This window comes from Ammodytes marinus (genome assembly GCF_949987685.1).
Source record: "Ammodytes marinus genome assembly, chromosome: 1".
Taxonomy (NCBI): domain Eukaryota; kingdom Metazoa; phylum Chordata; class Actinopteri; order Uranoscopiformes; family Ammodytidae; genus Ammodytes; species Ammodytes marinus.
In genome coordinates, this window is record NC_137230.1 from 20,318,827 (window position 1) to 20,338,389 (window position 19,563).

The 19,563-nt window shown below is 41.4% G+C and overlaps 1 protein-coding gene across 6 annotated transcripts in view; it reads left to right on the forward strand.

The window, feature by feature from the left end:
• Positions 1–19,563, forward strand: part of tjp1a (tight junction protein 1a) — a 67,600-nt gene that overhangs the window by 1,373 nt on the left and 46,664 nt on the right. The window lies entirely within an intron of this gene.

The window sequence follows — 19,563 nt, forward strand, 5'->3', positions numbered from 1 at the left end:
TGAATATCTGTTAAGCATTGTGGGGTTCTTTTTCTGCTAGTTGTATACAATATATTAAGGATCTAAAGTCCTCAATAATAAAGCATGTGTATCGCAGATTTAAACCAAAAAAACAAAAAAACTTGCTCAGGTGTTGAAGTGTAGGCTTTCAGCAGTTTGTAAGCTTTATGTTTTACACACACATGCACCATGTGTTTGCAATGTTGTTCCCAAAACAACAACATGAATTTAGTGATAGGAAAACAGAATTGAATTGGGTCAATCATTTAAATTAGACCTACTATTTACACCCAGGATATTCAATAGCCTTTTCTGTCCTCTGAGGGAATTAATTTAAATTTTTTTCTAGTCAGTCTGACAAGTGAGGAATTTGCTATGTTTGTGTAATGGAGGCGGTGAGAGCATCAGGTTTGGTCGGTCGTTCCAGTTAGACGAAACCAGCTCCGTCATGTCAGCAGGTGACGTTATGATGGCCTTGGCCACACCTTTACATACAACAACTTACTACTACTGTATTATGCTTGCAGTTGATAGTGAGCCAACACTGTTTCATGTGCTTATTAGTAATTCCAGTGTGCTCTCTTTCATTCTGTTACTTTTTTCAACTGAGTTGAAAGTGAGCACTCGTTGACAGTGTTATGAATGCATTTCCTTGGAGCGACATAGTTTTCAGTAATGCTATGAGGTAACTGAGTAGTAATTCAAGACTACGTTTCCTGTTGGCTGTTTCAGAGTAAAAGCTTTCCTGCAATGTGTTTGATTTAAAATGACACTGCATGATAGTTTTGTTACAATGTCAGATTAAATGCAGCTGTGATAAAACAAACACATGACACCAGATAAAGCTGTTGTCAGTTGGGTGAAAGTAAAAACAAGATTGTTAGAGTGGATGAGGTCATGTTGCCTGACTTCTGACAGGCAGACGTGCTGGTTATGATTAGTGGAGACATGCTTTGCTAACTTATGATAAGGGCAAAAACTGAATTCTGAAGTTTCAGTCATGTCGTCCGGGTGATGAATTGACGTCTATAAACCCATGCCTTTCCTACTGATAGGAAGGCCATAATATCAGTTTGCTAAACTTAAAGGTGGAACAGAAGTCTTACTGACTTTCCAAGCTAACCCCTTTTCAACTAGCATGCATCAATTAAATTGGCAAACATTTTCATTTAAGATGTCTTTGAATTATTCTTTCGACAAGCAGAAACATGACGCAAGGTTCCAAGCTAACCTGTTATTTTTAGAGCCGGGCAATAACTCTGTTATCATTTCTTGTCTGTAACTGGAATTGTAAACTTTTATTATGTTATCGTTTTACAGAATGATGTTGCCGATATTAAAGATTCCAAGAAAAAGTTAAAAAAAAAATCCAATTCTAGTATTTTTAAACAAGATTTGAGTGAATATTTTATTTTCATTCAACGACTACTGCACTCATGTTTTCATTGGGGGGGGGGGGGGGGGGGGGTACTCTTATGTAAAAAGCTATCCTAACATATATGGTCTTCTAGGCTGTGCTGTCTTTCCATCTTGTCCAACCCTAAACATCTAGTCAAGCTCATGGAGCTATTAAAAAAGACAGACCCAGTGACTTCTTTTCAGGGGTCACTGCCCTGAATAAAGTCAGTAGCGATGTTAAGCATCGAAAGTTGCTCATAGTAAGACAGGCTATAAGCCAACTATATGTAGTAACCGATGTTTGTAAATTATATTAAATGTAATGTGATATACAACTTTCCTTCTATTGCATAATTCTTCTCTGCAGTTCATAGCTCTATATCCACCTAATAACCGCCAGCTGATGAGTTGTGAGCTACTGTAATAACACCAGTGTTAGTCACACATGAAGCTCCAGTTAATGATAAACTGCAATAAAATGTCACGGTGCAGTCTTTCAGGAAAAGAGTTACATCTGTGGGTGTGTTCATTTGCGGTTTCAGAGGTCAATAATGCTAGTATTGTGCAATACTGGCTTCTTAAAGTGTGTCATTAGGTTAGTAATGTGTCAATGAGTATTTAACATTCACTCAATTGTCACAACTTTGGCAAAAGCAATAACGATGAACAGTTTGTCATGATAGACCTATACTACACAGAATAACAATTTATGATGATTGCTTTTAAGGAGGATGTGTTTCTATGAAGACGGAAAGGGAAAGATCTTTCGGTTTGGTTTCAAAGTTCCTGTTCTGGGGCCGTATTCACAAAACATTTTATCTTAGCGCTAAGAGTACTCCTAAGGAGCACTAAAAGTTCTTAGTAAGGAGTAATTTCTTAAAACCTATTCACAAAGCTGATAAGACCAACTTTTACTAAGGAATGGGAGGGACTCCTTAGCTAAGACTAGAGGGTGGTGTTGACCCTGTTGCTATGGATGATGTCATGTTCATACCTTCTATGCCCACAGTGATTGGCTGAGAGGGAATGAGAGCTAAGAGTGAATTTATGATGGAAACACTGTGGGAGATATTCATATCGTGTCGCTGTATTAAAGTAAAGAGTTTTTATATACAATTAATGACAAGTGACACTGATTTAACATGAAACCAAGATAATGCAGGGTTTTCCACACATTTGTTCACAATTAACCCACAATAGCGCCACATAGGTCTTAATTTTAAATTTTACAATGATTTGAATCGGAAAAATATCCTCATTGAACAGCTGCACGCCATGCACTCTCACTGGCCCTCATTTATCAATTTTGCGTAGACCAGAAAAATGGGTGTACGTACATTTCCACGCAAATCTCGGCATTTATCAATATGGACGTGAGTGTAGGATACGCTCAAATCCCACGCCAGCTCTCAGCTCGTGTACGCAATTTTGTAAACAGCATGGACTCGCAGTGCAGGCTGTGCCGGGTAGCCGATGACTTTGTTGGACAATTCTAAGAAGATAATACAAATGCAGTGTTTGCTCAGACCGAAATAAAGATATTAATCACTTAAAATTGTGCAGCTTATGGTGCGCAACTGAGTAGGAGCACTGATTCAATAGTGCACACACCGGCCACTTAGGAGCGCTGCATGGGACTGCGGCAGTTATCTCCGTCTGGAGCAGCTGGGGGGACACTGAGGCACGGGGGCTGCATTCATTCAAAATGTTAGCCTAAGTATTAAATATGTAGTAGGCCTACACTGCTCTTTATGATACAAAAAAATACACGGCACAACATTCAGCTTAACATTTTATTTATTTGACGCACTTTGTAGATGTTAGTTCCTCTTTTAATGTGTCATTGATGGCTTAAGCGAGCGATTAATTTCCACCGTTAACCGGCACGTTGTTCCTATCTGCTGGTGGAGCAGGACGGTGGGCGCTCTCACAGCTGATCGCTGCCGGGTCGGCTTGTGCAGCTGACGGCCGGGCTGACCACTCGTGCCAAGCGCATGCTGTCATACAAACGCAAAATGTGTTATTTTTAGTTTTTAAAACCCTTTTGAATAGTGCTATCTAAAAGGGCCAATACATTCTAATCATTCAAATCTCTGCAGACGTGTATTTATTTTATGGGGACCATTATCGGACAGTTGGTGCGTCTTTTTCTCCTCCACCACTTATATTATGCCCGCAGCCCCGCACCCCCAGTTGGTTGCATTTCAGAACAGCAACACGCTTTTTTTAGTGGCGATTTTGAGTCAACACCAACGCTGTTGACCGCAGCAGTTATTTCCTTCCTAACTGCTGCCTTCTGTCGTTCTTTGATGCTGCTTGTAGGCTAATGCTCCGAAATGAAACTCTTTTTTTTCTACTTTCGCTGTTATTCTGTCAATTTCTACTTCAGGGAAGTGCCGTATTGCGCATATCCATGTCGTAAAACCTCTGGGCGAGGCCTCTAAACTGAGAAAATATAGGGGCGTGATACACTCGTTTCCATCCGCCGCATTTATCAATATATGGCCTGGCGTACGCTGAGATTGGCGAGATACGCCTGTTTGATAAATCCCACGCGATACCTGGCGTAGGGAGGTATTTGCGCCAGAATCTGCACCAGTTTCCACGCAAAATTGATAAATGAGGGCCACTGTATTTCTCTCAATGGCGGACTATGCAGCAATAGTCAGACAGCGGCAAACCAGGAAATTCACAATTTAGAAACAACAGCCGGCAAAATCGTAAAGTACATGCGGAAGGAAAAAGGCGAGACGCGCAACTATACAGTAGCGGATCTGTGGAACGGAGGAGATGCTGCGAAGCGCCACATATAGGCCTACTCTAGTAGGAAATTAAACCCAAACATGACACCAACAGTAACTTTCAGTGCATCATAAACCCAAAGCAACTGGAGGAAAATTAACTTAATAAATATTTTTTTATAACAATATAATAAATATAAATGTGTCTATACTTTCTAAATATAGCTTTACTAAGATCATTAAACCCTTACAGCTATTAAAGGTACCTTTTATAAAGCTCACTAGCATTAAATCTCTCAAACACCATCAAATGGTTGTCTGTGATTTACTCTTAGTGACTTAGGAGTCCTCTCGAGGACTCATAGCTTTTTATAGATTTAGGAGCTAGTTTTAGCGCTAAAATGCTTTGTGAATTACACTTATCTTAAAAAGTTAGGAGTCCTAAAATTAGGAGTGAAACGCCCCTTATTTTTGAGAGTTACTCCTAAATCAGCACGTTAGGACCTACTCTTAGCCTTAAAATGTTTGTGAATACGGCCCCAGGACAGATGAGAAAAGAGCTAAGTTTAAAAATGATTGTGGTTCCAGGCTTGAGAATCACAGCCCCGAAAGAAGGTTTTATTTACTCAGTTCAAGAAACAACTGGGCTCGTCAGCAACATTTAGCCTTTTTTTGGCATTTTAGTGCTTTATTGATAGTGCAGAGAAACAGAGATGAAATAGGGCAGAAAGGGGAATGACGTGCAGAGAACGACCACGTTCTGGATTGGAACCCGGGCCTGCTGTGAAGAGGACTGAGCCTCATGGGGACAGAAGATACACTGGTTGGCTGATGACACACAAATTAAAATGTATTTGGTCACATATTTAACTTATTAAGCAATGGTTATAATCACTGTACTGTATCACATTTATAATAGGTGTCATTTAAGAAAATGTTGATCACTTAATACATTGTTGTTGTTTTTATTTAATTTACTGTTATCCATCTGGTTGAAAAGCACATTCATCCACTGAAGATTTTGCATCATTAACTCTAAATGCTGGCCTCATTCTTTGTGTTTGGCCTTCAGCCACCCCTGCTTACTTTTGTGAATGCAGCATAAAACAGAGAAATGTAATTCAAAACATCAGCAGTCCCTCCAGCCTTTTGGAGTTTGATTTGAGGAGACGGACTGAAATAAGTGGTAAATGCATTTGGGTGAAGGAGGTTGTATTAATTAGAGTTGCACAGCGGGCCAAGAACATCCTCTATTTTGCTTTGATGATTACACACACATCTCCATTTACATCAGTGAGGGAGGGAAATGTAATTAGAGGACCGAGAGTGCTAGGGAGAGGAGAAGAGTCCTGGTGGTGTTTTTGTTCTGTGTCTCCCGTTGTTGAGAATCAGTGCTGATGTTGCAAGTGATAAATTAAGTAGATGGATTTGCTCATGTCTGGCATCTGTGACGAGGAGTTGCACCATCAGTTTATAAACCATTTATCCAATCTTCTGTTGATACACTCGGCTGTCACATCACAAGCCTACAATTTAACACATAAGTGTAACGTATAAATCTTTGAAGAAGGAAAAAATACTGTTTCAGTGCCTCAAGAAGGGCCTGATATGGCCCATAACTGACGTGGACAGCTGACATGGACATTTTTTTTTCTTTTTATACTTAAATAGATATCTGAAACCACGGACACATTCTCAATTTTTAATATATTAGGCTTTGCCTGGACAGTCAGTCGGCACAGACCCTTACGCATGGCATTCTGTTATTCAGATGCAAAAAGGTTATATTGGGTTTGGGAGAAATTCCTCCTGTAAGAGTTAGATGGTCAGGAATGCAGTTAAGATGTAAAAAACAAGAACTGAAGAACGGTATAAAAACTGGTGTTGATCATGTCACAGGGAATGTTCTTGGGCACAGTCAAGGTCATTTTGAGAACAGCAAATGGTAAAGGGCGATAAGGTAAAGTCTGGGTCACTGTTGAAAGCAGTTACTGGACACACTTATACAAAAACTCAGTTATACCTGCTAGCACTCACAGAAAAAGTATTTTGATTGTAAGCCCTTGATTCAAAACCTCGCCAGGCCCAGCTCTAGGAGAGCAGGTGTTGGCTGTGGTCTCTGTGTATAAGATGAGAGGGCTACTACAGTAGTTGCTCATATATTGAAGCTAGCAGCCTGGGGGCCTGTTGGCTCAGCTGGCCTTCAGATTTTTTTGGCTAGCTTGTACCCGGCTGTGTCCTATCTGGATCTGAATACAAAACTTTGTGTTCATGTATATTATTTGTTCGGAAACCAATGTTCATAATAAGTAATAATAACACACACATGAAGGTAGCTTTATTATGTCCAGATGCCCAGGTTTAATATACTAAACCCCTACATGGAAGGAGTCCCAATTTCTGTTGGCGAGTCGACCGGTTATGATAATCAAAGTGAGCTCCTTGTTGATCAAGCGTCACCTTTTTATACGGGTATATATATAAAAATAAAATAAAAACATTGCGAGAAAGCACCTGTTTGTTTTGTTTCAATGCCAGCAGACTCTGTAGTGCTGCAGGCGTTTATCAAGGACATCTGACCTGCTTAGAGAGAATACAAGAGGAGGGAGGAGGAGGTGATGTGAGGAGGAGGGGTTGTTCGGACGGGTCAAATGGAAAACGGAAAGAATGGGACGGAGATATGCACTGGTTTTAATCTGAGTCACATGGCAGATCTTCAAAAGAGTGCCTCTCCTATAATGGCAGTACTAGAGCTTGTTGGCTGATTCATGTTGTAAAGCAGGTTAATAATATCTGTATCCATTTCATTCAAATGCAACGGCAGCAGAGGGTGGAGTAAAATTCCCTTGCCTGGGTGTGGGTCGAAGACGAGATGAGCAGTAGTCTTGCAGAATAAATAATCCACAAGTTTTATATCACTCATTGTGGTCTTGCAGATAAAAGGAGCCCGTTATTCAAAGAAGGCTTCACAACAGATGACTAACAGTCCATCCACATGTCCCCTTCCTTCCTACACGTTATTGGATGAGCACACCACATGTTTGCCCCACATGGTTTCACTCTCTTTCTGGAATAACATGGGTGTGGTTCTGAACTGTTATATTTCTCAACTCTTTTTTTTTTTGAGGGTTTGGTGACGCAGAAATTCATGCTTCCACCCAAATGTTTATTTGTTGGTCAAATTTCAAATCTGACGGTTTTCAATCAGATTTGAAGTGGACTTTAAATCTCTGTGAAATATGTAGTGTTGTCGCAGAACTAAAAACACCTGAGAAGGGGGAAAGACTGGCCAGGAAACCTGTAACACCTTTCTCTAGTGTGCACGTTGAATACTATCATGGAGCTCCAAAAAAAACAACCTGGGAAGTGGGTAAGGCCCTCCATTATAATTCTTCTACATTTGTGTTTGCGTGTTGGAATACAATGATCCACCACTTTTGGCTGAATTGGCTCACCTGTTAATGTTTCTTATTGAAATGGATGGAGATGTCATGACCCTGAGTCTTGCTCTGTCCCCTTTTTCCCAATCATCCAGCCGGACAAAGCTAGGACACTCCAAGCTATAGCCCGGCCCCTGCATCCTTTCTGGCAGGTCTCTGCAGGGATTTATCATTCCCACTGCAGGCACGGGGGATTTGACACAGGGTGTTGTGTGTGTGTGTGTGTGTGTGTGTGTGTGTGTGTGTGTGTGTGTGTGTGTGTGTGTGTGTGTGTGTGTGTGTGTGTGTGTGTGTGTGTGTGTGTGTGTGTGTGTGTGTGTGTGTGTGTGTGTGTGTGTGTGTGTGTGTGTGTGTGTGTGTGTGTGTGTGTGTGTGTGTGTGTGTGTGTGTGTGTGTGTGTGTGTGTGTGTGTGTTAGACAGAGGGAGAGCAGGAGAGAGACGGTGAGAGAGGGGAAGGGACAAGATAATGTGGCATGTGGCAGCCTTGGCTCAGCTGGTCAGGGAAGAGAGTAAGAGGCTGGAACAGATTCATCCCAAGGCTTGTTGCCCTACATGCCCTTACACACACACACACACACACACACACACACACACACACACTGTGTGTGTTTTCATTTGCCTTATCTGAGGCAGTTTGGGGAGTTTAACAGTCACTGTCCTTTTTGCCTGGGAAACTGAGTCATCAGCCTTTGGGAAACGTTGTCGCTGCCTTATGATGATCTAAGGACCAATCATCACCTAGCAGTGAGTGAGTGTATTTGTGTACATTTCCCAGGAGTCAGACTTTTGACAAGGGGATTTGCTTCTGAGATACCTTTTTAAGACTAAATCGGCTTTGAATTTCTACTCTTATCTTCTTGTCTAAAAATAGCACCACATTGCTGGCTAAAAATAAATCCGGTCTAAATGCACATGTGCAGATATCCCTGTCCCACTGCCTTTAGATAAAATATATAATATACTTTGTTGTTTTCTCTAAACGTCTAATCCGTAACTGGTCTCTTGTTTGTTAAATGTCTTTCTTCATTTTTTTTAACATGGTTTCATTGCAGTAAGTAAAAGTAAGATATTACGCTAACGCATCTTAAACATGCTGTTTTCTGCTTTTGCACCTCAGTTTACTTATTATTATTTTTTTTAAATAAACCTGGTAATGTACACTGCACCTTGCTTGGACGACAACTCTTCTAGCCTGATACAGAACACAAGGAAATATACTCAGTGATTTTATTATCGTGTATTATTGTGTTTTAAGCCAACCATATACATAAAAAATTAGGATTTTGTCCATTTATTTATTTTTTTAATAAAGTTTTTCCACATTTTGTATCGACCACGTTTTATGTAATTTTTTCAAGCATAGAAGACAATCAGCAAATGACTCAATCACTGTATTAAAACCAAAATATGCAGTACTGCTTAAAGCTGCTGTTGAGAGTTTCAGCCGTTGGGATTCCAATGGCTGTTTTCCCAACGTTCTACCTGCTGTAGCTCCTCCCTCCGAACGACAGCTATGCGCGTTCATGTTGCTCCTAATCTGGCGCTTCATCATTTTGTGTCAAAAATGGTTCAAAGCGCCCAACGCACCTACGCAGCTAGTGTCCCACCCCCGATACAACAGCGATCATGTCCGCACAAAAACAACAACACGGCCAACAATTGTGCCAAAAGACAAATTAACAGCAACTGAACGGAACAAATAGCCTTAAAACAGCATTGCAGATTCACACAAACAGCAAGGGAGCACCATACCAAACACACATGCTTAGAGCAGCATTGTGTGCACGGCAGTACAAAATAAAGGCAAGTAGCCTACATTACCCTACCTGGCTGTGACGGGACCGTGGCTGGCGTAGATAAACACCGGTGCTTCGCTGTACTTTTCGTGAAAGTTCCCCGGACTTAGCCGCTATGTTTCGGTTCATTATATGGAGGTGATGGCTGCACACAACCGGGTGAGCTAACTAATGCTATCCGACCGGTGCTAACTTGGTTTATCGGCTAAAGCACAGCCGCACATATTCACTGAATTAACCAGGAAGCCCATTCTCCTGGCTCACTTTCCACACGTCTTCTAACCCCGAGCAGCTTCATACAGCAACAGCCGCCCTCAAATACATTTCCTACTCGGTGTTTCTCAGTCTCTGTGTACACACTGTCCTCCCACCGTGTTAGTTGTTGGTATCCGGGGAATGGTAAATTGAGGGTTTGTTGCATAGATAGTATAGTATAGATAGTTTGTTGGTGAAGACATTGCTATTCGCTGTCCGCTGTAGTAGGGCCAAAAAGTAGTGTCAGACTGCTAGGGTCGTGAACGCTCACACAACTGACGCATCAACGTCGTTGCCAAGTGAACGGACAGTCCCACAGCCAATAAGAACGGAGAATCTGAGCCTCGCTCTGATTGGTTAAAATTAACATGAGCGGTGGCAATTTTTGGGGGCAGCACACAGAGGCAGGGGGGAGCAAAGTGAAAAAATCTGTTCAGACCACTTCACCTACATATAGCTGAATGGCTATTATGACAGTTTTGCCAATTATTACAGTGAAAAAATGATCAACTCTAGCGTTAAGCCAATGATGAAATGACAGCTTTTGGTTTCAGGTTGTTGTCAACGCTTTCTGACTTTGGAGCTTTCCAGGAGCTCAGCAGTCAGAAAAACAGTGACAGTCTGAGATAACCGAATCTGAACCGACCTATCAAACTAAAATCAGACTGGATGGCTGATCATATCTGAATGGTATACGGTGTTTGCATTATTCCTGTAGCCTACATTTGCCAGCCACTTAAAAACCACATAATGATATTATCCACTCACTTACTGTATATTTACAATACCGATTGAATAACAAGAAAAGACTTCATTATATTGATATTTGCAACATTAGTACTTTGCAAATTATAATTAGCCTATTAGGTGCATCAGCGGCTGCAAGGTTTGCTCTCTGGAAAGGAGGCTGAGGAGACCTATTTCCAATATCATTACGAGTCAGTTGTGTATTAGGGCTGCACAATATATCGAATTTTCATCGCGATGACGATATTGGCTTCCCACGATGACGTGTACATGAATGTGCGATATTTTAAATGTGTGCTCAGCTGCGAAGCAAATCAATCCCTCCCCAAACCACTCGCTGATCATGTGCCTGTTCATGCTCCAACCTGGCAACCCCAGGTTCCCCGAGAGCTGTCAATCAAAGTCCAGTGGCACCGCCCCCAAAGTGTGAACAATGTTCTGCCCGCATAGACAGAAAGCACTCCAAGAGCCGCGCGAAGAAGCAAGCTGCTGCTTATCGCGCGAGCGAGAGCAGACATCTGCGCTTGTGAAATCACATACATCCCCTTGTTAGTCTCTTTTTTTGTGTGGGACCGGATTTATAACCCATTATTACATGACACTTTGCCAGGTCTGTTATCCAGCCAGACAGACCGCTGTCAAGAGTATAATGTATAGCGAACGGGTCACCTAAGGACCTACGTCATAGTTTTGATGGATAGACGTCCACAAACAGGGCTACTCGTTCAGAAAACAATGGAATACTTTTTCAACACGTCTTTGCATGTATCAGGAGAGCAGGGAACACAGGAGTCATGGTTAATGTCCGACAGGACTCCAGCAAGACGACGTGAGTACGTTTTGCTTCAGGCTGCAGCCCGCCATGTAAATGTTCGGCAGTCATTTTCTCCGTGAATTGTTATAGATTTTGGGGAATAATGCTTTGTTAGCTAGATGGAGCTCTGGTTAAGCATGTTGGCCGATTACTGTTTGTACAGTGTGCGAGTCTTGAGTTGTGTTAGCAAAACAGTAGCTCTGTGGCTAACAGCTGAGCCGGAGCCTTCAGTCAGCTGAAGCAGTCTAGCTGGGCGAGTAGACTATTCCACCGTTGCTAGTTCGTATCCTTGGTCGTTCCTATTTGCTGGCGTATTGAACTATGTTTTTATTACATAAGAACCTAGTGGGTTTGCAATGACTATTCCAGTTATTAGACAAGCTCCCAGGGTTGCTAATAACTCCATACAGTCAGTGCCTCAGCGTACACACGACCTGAAGCGAAGATGAAACCTCGCGTTGGGAGTAAAGGCATGAGAGGCAGCAACATTTAACTAACGTGTTGCTGAGTGTTACCTGCCACTTCCCGTCTCCGTCCTTTCAAATTAAATTCCGACATAGTAGAGCCATATAGGTTGTGATTTATTTTGACAGGGCGCAGCTCATAATATACTTATTTTAGTTATACATTGTGGGCACAATTTTATTTAGTTCAAAATCAAGTTTTATACACATCCATCATGCAGGTACAATGAATGGAGTAAAATATTTTATATTTTTGCTTTTAGGAGATGCAATGAGGTCAGGTGAGGAAACAAAGATGTGTTATTCAACAGAAATGTAGCACAAGGAAAAGTTAAAGCAGTGCTCTGTTGATTTGATTTTGAGTAAAGTTTTGGTGCAATATTTTGATTTATATTTTCTTTGTGGAAATGCATTGACTTCAGGTAAATATTTATTATATTTATGCAAATATATGTACATTATCAGTAATATTGCATAGCCGATCACATGGATATGAAAGCGCTGTTATGTTTACGTGACAATCCAATAAAAATATTTTACTCACTACAATTACTGAATAATCGTGGTAAAATATCGTGATATCAATATTGACCAAAATAATCGTGATAATCATTTTGGGCAATATCGTGCAGCCCTATTGTGTATTATCTTTCTGTGCTTGTGCATCTCGTTAAAGAATGCATGCACCCCCTCCGAATCTTTCATCTCTTGGGGGTAATGGTAATTGTGTTGCTAGTTCAGTGCTGGGAAAATGGCCTCTCCAACAGTAACTCATTAATTCACTATAGATTCTGCCCCACAACATGCCTATTGTAGCAAAGTCCTCAGAAGGCTCGGGAATGCAATTGAGTGGGCTTGGCCTCTTGTTTTATGGCACCATGTGAATCTGCAGACTGTGAGTTGTGGCACACAGTTGCGTAGTTAGAGAAACATATTGTGCAACTTGAAATTTGAAAGGCATTATGTTGTTTACTTCTGTGTCAAATATTCCAACTGCCTGCTCCAAGTTCATGTTGCAACATTCCAGTGCTGCTGCTCTTATCACTCTAATCGTGTCAGTCTTAACTGTTACATTGTGGCGGACTTTCTAAATTTTTCCTTGCTGGTACAAGCTAATTTTGTTTAGTGTGTCTTCATGCATGTGTTTATGTTTGTGTCTGTGTTCATGTGTGTATTTGTGTATGCACTGCACATACCTGTTTGCCCATGTAGTACAGTGAGTTTCACCCTTGTCAAACCCAACCTTGTGGGAAAGCAACATTAACAAACCCCAAGAATACCAGTGCTTTGGTTTCTCAGCATTACAACACGTACACTTCTACACCCTATAAACCCTGCGCTGCTTGTCTTTTGTCTTTTAACCACCTCTTTTTCGCTCACTTAGTTTATAGTATGTTGCATAAAAACATCAATGGTGGTGTAGCCTTTTTTTCATTTGCCTTCACGGTTAAACGTAACTCTGGCTATGTTGAAACCTGATTCAGATTATTATTTTTTTGAACAAAGGTTTTGGGTTATTGCTTGGTTACACTTCTGGTGAGATTTCTGTGTGGCTAGTTAATCGATTTAATCATAGCTTAGCATAGCTTAGTTAATCATAGATAGATAATAACACTGTGCCAACACTGAAATTTGTATAAGCCACATGAACAGTAATAACTGTTATTATAATTGCCAGACCATTAATCTTCTCTTCACAGTCACTGATACGTGTGTATTTTGTTTCTCTGATTATTAATATGCCCTTGTCAAGTCACTGATATTATCACATATTCAGTTGTTGTGTTGCTTGCCATTGTAAGTGAGACCAAATAAAAAGATCCCCAGTGTGAAGCGAGGAAAAGGTGAGGGAAAGCGTTTGGAATGAGACAGAAGCAGAGTGAGAAACTTGGGCTTGTCTGCTTATCTGCACATTCCTGTCCAGTGGGTGTATGTGTGGGATAGGAGGCGTAGGGTGGGAATACTGATAGTTGTGTGTAAGCTCATTGGTTCAATCCAAAGGCTTGAGTGCTGGATCTGGTTATCATTCCCAATGCCTTGGCTTTTACAGCTTGGTTTCCATAGACACAAAAACAAAGCGTGAGTGTGTGTGTGTGTGTGTGTGTGTGTGTGTGTGTGTGTGTGTGTGTGTGTGCGCGCCCATGCCTAGATACAGTCAACCATAAACAAATAAGAAAAACAAAAGTCTATCACATAGATGTCCTTGTAGCTTTCAGTGCTTTCCCCCGTCATATGCACTCCCTCATATCAGCCCACAATGTGTTCTACCGATACAAGTATATGAGAGAAGGTATTAAAAGCTTGTTAGATATATCAGTCAGGCTCTCCTCAAGAAGCGCTTTTCCTCCTAGACTTTCTTATCAATGAGGACCCCGACCAGTGGGATCCTGTTTCAGGTTATTGAATTGAAAAGGTGCACTATGTAACTTTGGGTGTGTCAAAGAAGTGAACATTTTCTAAGATATATTCTCAAAACTGAATAAACTAACTTTCCTCTCAGGAAAATTGGATTCCTGGAACACTGTTTGAAGTTAAAAAAAGCTACCTGACAAGTTACTATATCAATGTTGCTTGTCACAGCAGCAAGGCCCACAGTTGTGTTTACAAACATATTTTAGATATATGTTTGGTTCCAGGTGCCTCAAACATTTTGTTTTGTTTTATGATGATGATATAATTGTTAAATACTAAGAATGACATGTAGAGTCATTATGTTTTGTGAATTAACTGCAGACTCTACAAATGTAAACAGATCCCTCAACCCTGAAACTGCATAGTGCACCTCAGGGTTCAACATAACTTTTTTTTCCTGCTGGCCCGTCGGGCCAGTGGATCCGAGTTTTACTGGCCCCTTGTATATTTTCACTGGCCCTGCACACACTTTTTTTTTCTTCATAATTTAGTGTCAATAATTATAATACCTGTATTAGAAAAATAAAGAAAGATAACCAGATCTAAAGGGAATATCTATACTGTAACAGTATAGATATTCCCTTTAGATTTGGTTATTTTTCTTTTAGTTAATTATATGAAATGTTGATATTGCTCATACACATCATATAAAACCAGGCAAACATATTGAATTAGAAGCCTACAACTAAAAGTATGTTGAAAGAGTCGGCCAGTATTTTAAAGTCCAGTAGTTTGATGGTTGTTTTTATTCTTGAATTTGGGCAGTTTAATGAATAGTTCACCTGCAGAAGTCATGTTCAAACATAAAAAAAAATAAGAGATGAATGTCTGATCATTCTTTGTGGTGTGGTAGGCTGTTTTTATTACTTTCTCTATGCATTAGGGACGTGAATGTGTCGACCGAATGACCAGTTTTCCAATAGAAATCCGAAAATCAGTGGGTTATGCCGTTTTTTTTAATGGGAGATTTCACCGTGTATGTGAGTTCACGTCTGGTCGTGAGCGCGCTGCAGGAGTGTCACTTCTCCATGAAGTGTCAGCTTCACATAAGAGTCCGGTGTGGGACCATTTTTTCAAACTATTGATAAAAAAACAATGCAGTGCAAAATATGCAGCATAAGTTAAAAGCTCGTCTAAGACTATGACGTTAAATCACCTTAGAAACACACAATGCCTTCGTCCGATCACAGCAGCGTTTCACCGTGTGATCTCGCCAGCGAGTGAGCCGCCGCGCAGATGAACTGTGGTTTGTGGCTAAAATAATAACCGGGGATATTCTCCCCGTTAGCGATTTCAATGGGAAAGACTTCCGCGATCTGATTGAATGTCTCGAGCCTGAAAACACAGTGCCAAACTGCGCGACTATAGGAACTGTACAGTGAGCGGAGTCCCTCCGTTCGTTTCTGTCTACAACCGACACAATCACCGGAGACGCATTCACAGCGTTTAAATAACGCCTCTCATTTGTATTACCATTGGGGCTTGGATGAAAATACTGTAACATTACGGCGGCAGATAAAGGAAAAGCGCAGTTATCATTTTCTGCACCTCAACCTCTGCTGTGGGAAGAAAGAAAGGGGGCAAAGCAAGTCGATTAATTTGTCGACTCGCAGGCGGACGGTAGGCAGCTCTGCCAACGGAGCGAGAGTGCACCCGCTTGTTGCTCCGCCTGTCAAAACGCCCACGCATCGGTTGTCCACTGGCCTTTCATTAAAAAATATATTTTATTTTAGGTTTATTATATTGAGTCTTAAATAAACACTGCTTTCATTCCGACTCTCAACGCGCATTTCAATGAACCATGATGTAGTCTACAAAAAGATACTGAACTGTGATTGGCCAGTCACTGGCCCGGGCGGGACAGTGACTGGCCAATCAACTTGCCCTTCATATGATTTTACTGGCCCCGGGCCATCGGGCTATACGTTATGTCGAACCCTGCACTTTTTTAAGGATACCATTAATAGATTTGCAAGGTGACTTATAGCAGTAAGTAGAAACTTTTCATGGATTGATATTTGTTAATGTGATTGTGCAGCAGTTCTGCCTTGGCCCTTTAGCACACCCACCTCTACCTGCTGTCATGGAGCTTATTTGATAGTTTGAAGTATGATAGAAAGTAGGGCTGGGCGATATGACGATATCATATCGTGGACGATATGAAAGTGTCTACCGGGAGAGATTTGGGCATACCGTTTATATCGCGGAGAAAAAAAGTTCATGTGGCGGGAGCATAGATGGAGCGGGAGGCAGCTGTCCGTCTGAGTCCCTATAGTTACACTGCAGTTACACCGCCGTGCCACACGGGGGCTCTGCAGCAGAGTTCTGGGCTGCAAAACAGCTTCTCTACCCGCAACAGAAGAAGCCTCATCTGCTCCGGTGCGCCATGACTACATTTAACAAACCAACTCCGACGTGTCACGGTGGCAGAGCAGCTGGTTTTAACAGTCAAAAATGTCATCGGGCAAAGGAAACTTGCTTGCTGCTTCAGCGTGCTGTTGCCGTGACGCAGAGTTGGCTTGTTTTAAGCCGCAAACTACATGGGTTAGCTCTCGTGAGCTAGCTGGCTAATAATGACATCTTTAGCCTACTCGGGGCTTCACCCCCGTGCTGTTATTGTTGGAGACAACCAGCAAGGCTGCTTTTATGTAACTTTAAAACATGTCAAACTTGAAAATATTATTTGTGTTGAAGCTGGAGTTAAAGTATTACCAGACATTTGCTCACTAGTTAATTTTGACAGCTTTTTTAAATGAAGATGAGCAAATACTGCAGGAAAATTCAAGTCTTTCATTATTTTGATGTAGGCTACTATCAATTGGAAAATGTTGATGCTGTAACTTTTATTTTGCGCTGACTGACTAAAGCCAGACTGGTGTGGTATTTTGCACCAGTTTTTCTTTTGTATGGAAATTTAAGTTCCAAGCAAAAGATGAAAATAATCTAATGTGATTAAAGTTCAGTACGGTTATTGTAATCCATTGAATTTAAAGGAAAAATACTATATTGTGATATATATCCATATCGTGATATACAATTACCTATATCGTGATATAAGATTTGGTCCATATCGCCCAGCCCTAATAGAAAGTAACCCACTACTTGAATTTATACCAACAAGAAGGAAAGTGTAAAGAGTGCAGTCAGAATCCCACCAGAAGTGACCACTGGCCTCTGTGACCTCAACACTCTGCATGTCTCTCTAGGCAGAATACCATTGGTGTGTTTGAGCTCCGATGACTTTGCTGCTGGATAAGATATACATATTAGATGCTGGTCTAGCCTAGCTGCGTGTCTGGGTCAGTGGATAGCAGTGAACAACCCACTGCACATCAGCTCCTCTTTAGAGCTGCACTCTGGTCCGTTAACATAAACAGAGCCTGCTGCACTTTATAAAAGTGCAAAAGCATTCGCTTATGAAATGGATTTTACACTTTATATTAAAATACAAAACAACTTATCAATATATGCAACTTAATAATAGTCCACCTGTTGTCTTACATTAAATCAATGGGCTCCTTCGTCAACCCTGTTAAAAATAAAAGATACCTGGAATTGTCAGTGGCATCTGACTTGTCTTTGGAGTCTGTATTCATGACATGTATATCTGTGTTCTCAGTTCTGCATCTTGCTATTCGTCTGTCCATCCATCCATCTATCCATCTTTCTATCCATTTCACTGTTTGCTTTCATGAGACAGCAGCAGTAGACTTCAGCGAGAAGCATGGCTCAGATTAACGTTTTAATCCAAAAGCCTGGATTATAGGTTTTGTATTTTATTCCTACCCTCACTATTCTAGCAGTGACTGTGTGTCACATAGTTTTCAGTCAGAGGTGTGTGTTTGTGTTTATGTTATGTTGGTCCTGATGGAGGGGTGTTCTCTGGTAGCTGTGTGATATAGAAGAGCTGCTGTTTGAGACTAATTAACTCAAGCAGATTTGAGCATGTCAGCACAGTAGTACATCATTACTGTCTGAGGCTCTGCATCATCATCATCATCATCATCGTCATCTGCCTATTGGCTACTTGCCCTCATCTGCACACTTGCAGCCCTCCCCATCACAGTAACAACCTGCCCTAAAAATGGCTTTTGCTGAATGTGTCTTTGTCATACTGAATGTGCCAGTAGTTATATATATATTATATATATCATTTAAAAAAAGTGCACCATTTGCACTTCATAGGCAGCCTAGTATGCACTGATCTCTAAGACAGAATGTAAAAGTATACATCGGTGGCTATGATGATGCATGTGTTTGCTGTTGAGTGCCGTGTGTGTGTGTGTGTGTGTGTGTGTGTGTGTGTGTGTGTGTGTGTGTGTGTGTGTGTGTGTGTGTGTGTGTGTGTGTGTGTGTGTGTGTGTGTGTGTGTGTGTGTGTGTGTGTGTGTGTGTGTGTGTGTGTGTGTGTGTGTGTGTGTGTGTGTGTGTGTGTGTGTGTGTGTGTGTCTAATTATGTGTTATTCAAGTGAACTGCTGCCCCACTCTTTCCTTTGGGTCCATTAAGAGGGGAGATACGGTTACTATGGATACAATTGCCCCAGTGACGGGGAGAGCTGCTGGCACAACAGTGTGGTGGTTTCATTGGAGGTGCCAATCTAAATGTTGATCCTTAATTGTTAGCCTCACCTTTTCCTCGTCCTTTAATAAATGCTCCTACCCAACTTCTGTGACTGTTTTTTCCCTCTCTGAGGTACACAATAATAACATGGCCCTGTATTTATTTGTGTGATTTAAGGCAAAATTTGTCTACCTTTTTACATAGGCCTATTTGTAGTTCCCGTTGTGTGTGTGTGTGTGTGTGTGTGTGTGTGTGTGTGTTTACAGTAGTACCTGAAAGTCATGAAGGAAAGGAACTCAAGACCTTTGACCGTGTTGCCATATTTGAATAAAAACCTGAATGGACCGCTTGCCTTTCTATACGTGGAGTAGGACTACCTTTTAAGTGGTGGCTGGTAAACTGAGCAGAGGAGGGATTTTCAGTGTGCACGGGGATTTCTCTGGAAGCTGCAGCGTTTTCCTGCAAACAGGAAGTGGAGTGTTTTCCTGTGGGTGCTGCGGCTGCTCTTGCTTACATCCTGCCTTGGGCGCTATCAGAGAAGAGCAGGCACACTGACCTAAAGCTTTGTCACCATTTCTACCTTATACGCTTTGTCATCTAGACACTTGGTGCTGCTTATCCCCATTGCTCAGTCAGTATTTCTCTCCATACCTCAATGATCAATTGTTCTCTCTCTCTCAAAGACTGGAATGTCAGCCCTCACCTTTTTTCTTCTCCCACATTTTTAAGTGTTTTTCTGTCCAAAAAAACTGCATCTTAAGACTGTGTTTTTTGATACGCCCCGACTGTATGAAGCATTCCTGTGGTCAGGATGAAGGGAAGTTGGATGAAGGGAGGCGGTGAGTAATAGGCTCCTGGTCTGACTCCTGGACAACGGTTTCACTTGTGTAGCACTGATAAAGAACTAATGTCTGTGCTTCTTCTAAACCCTCCTC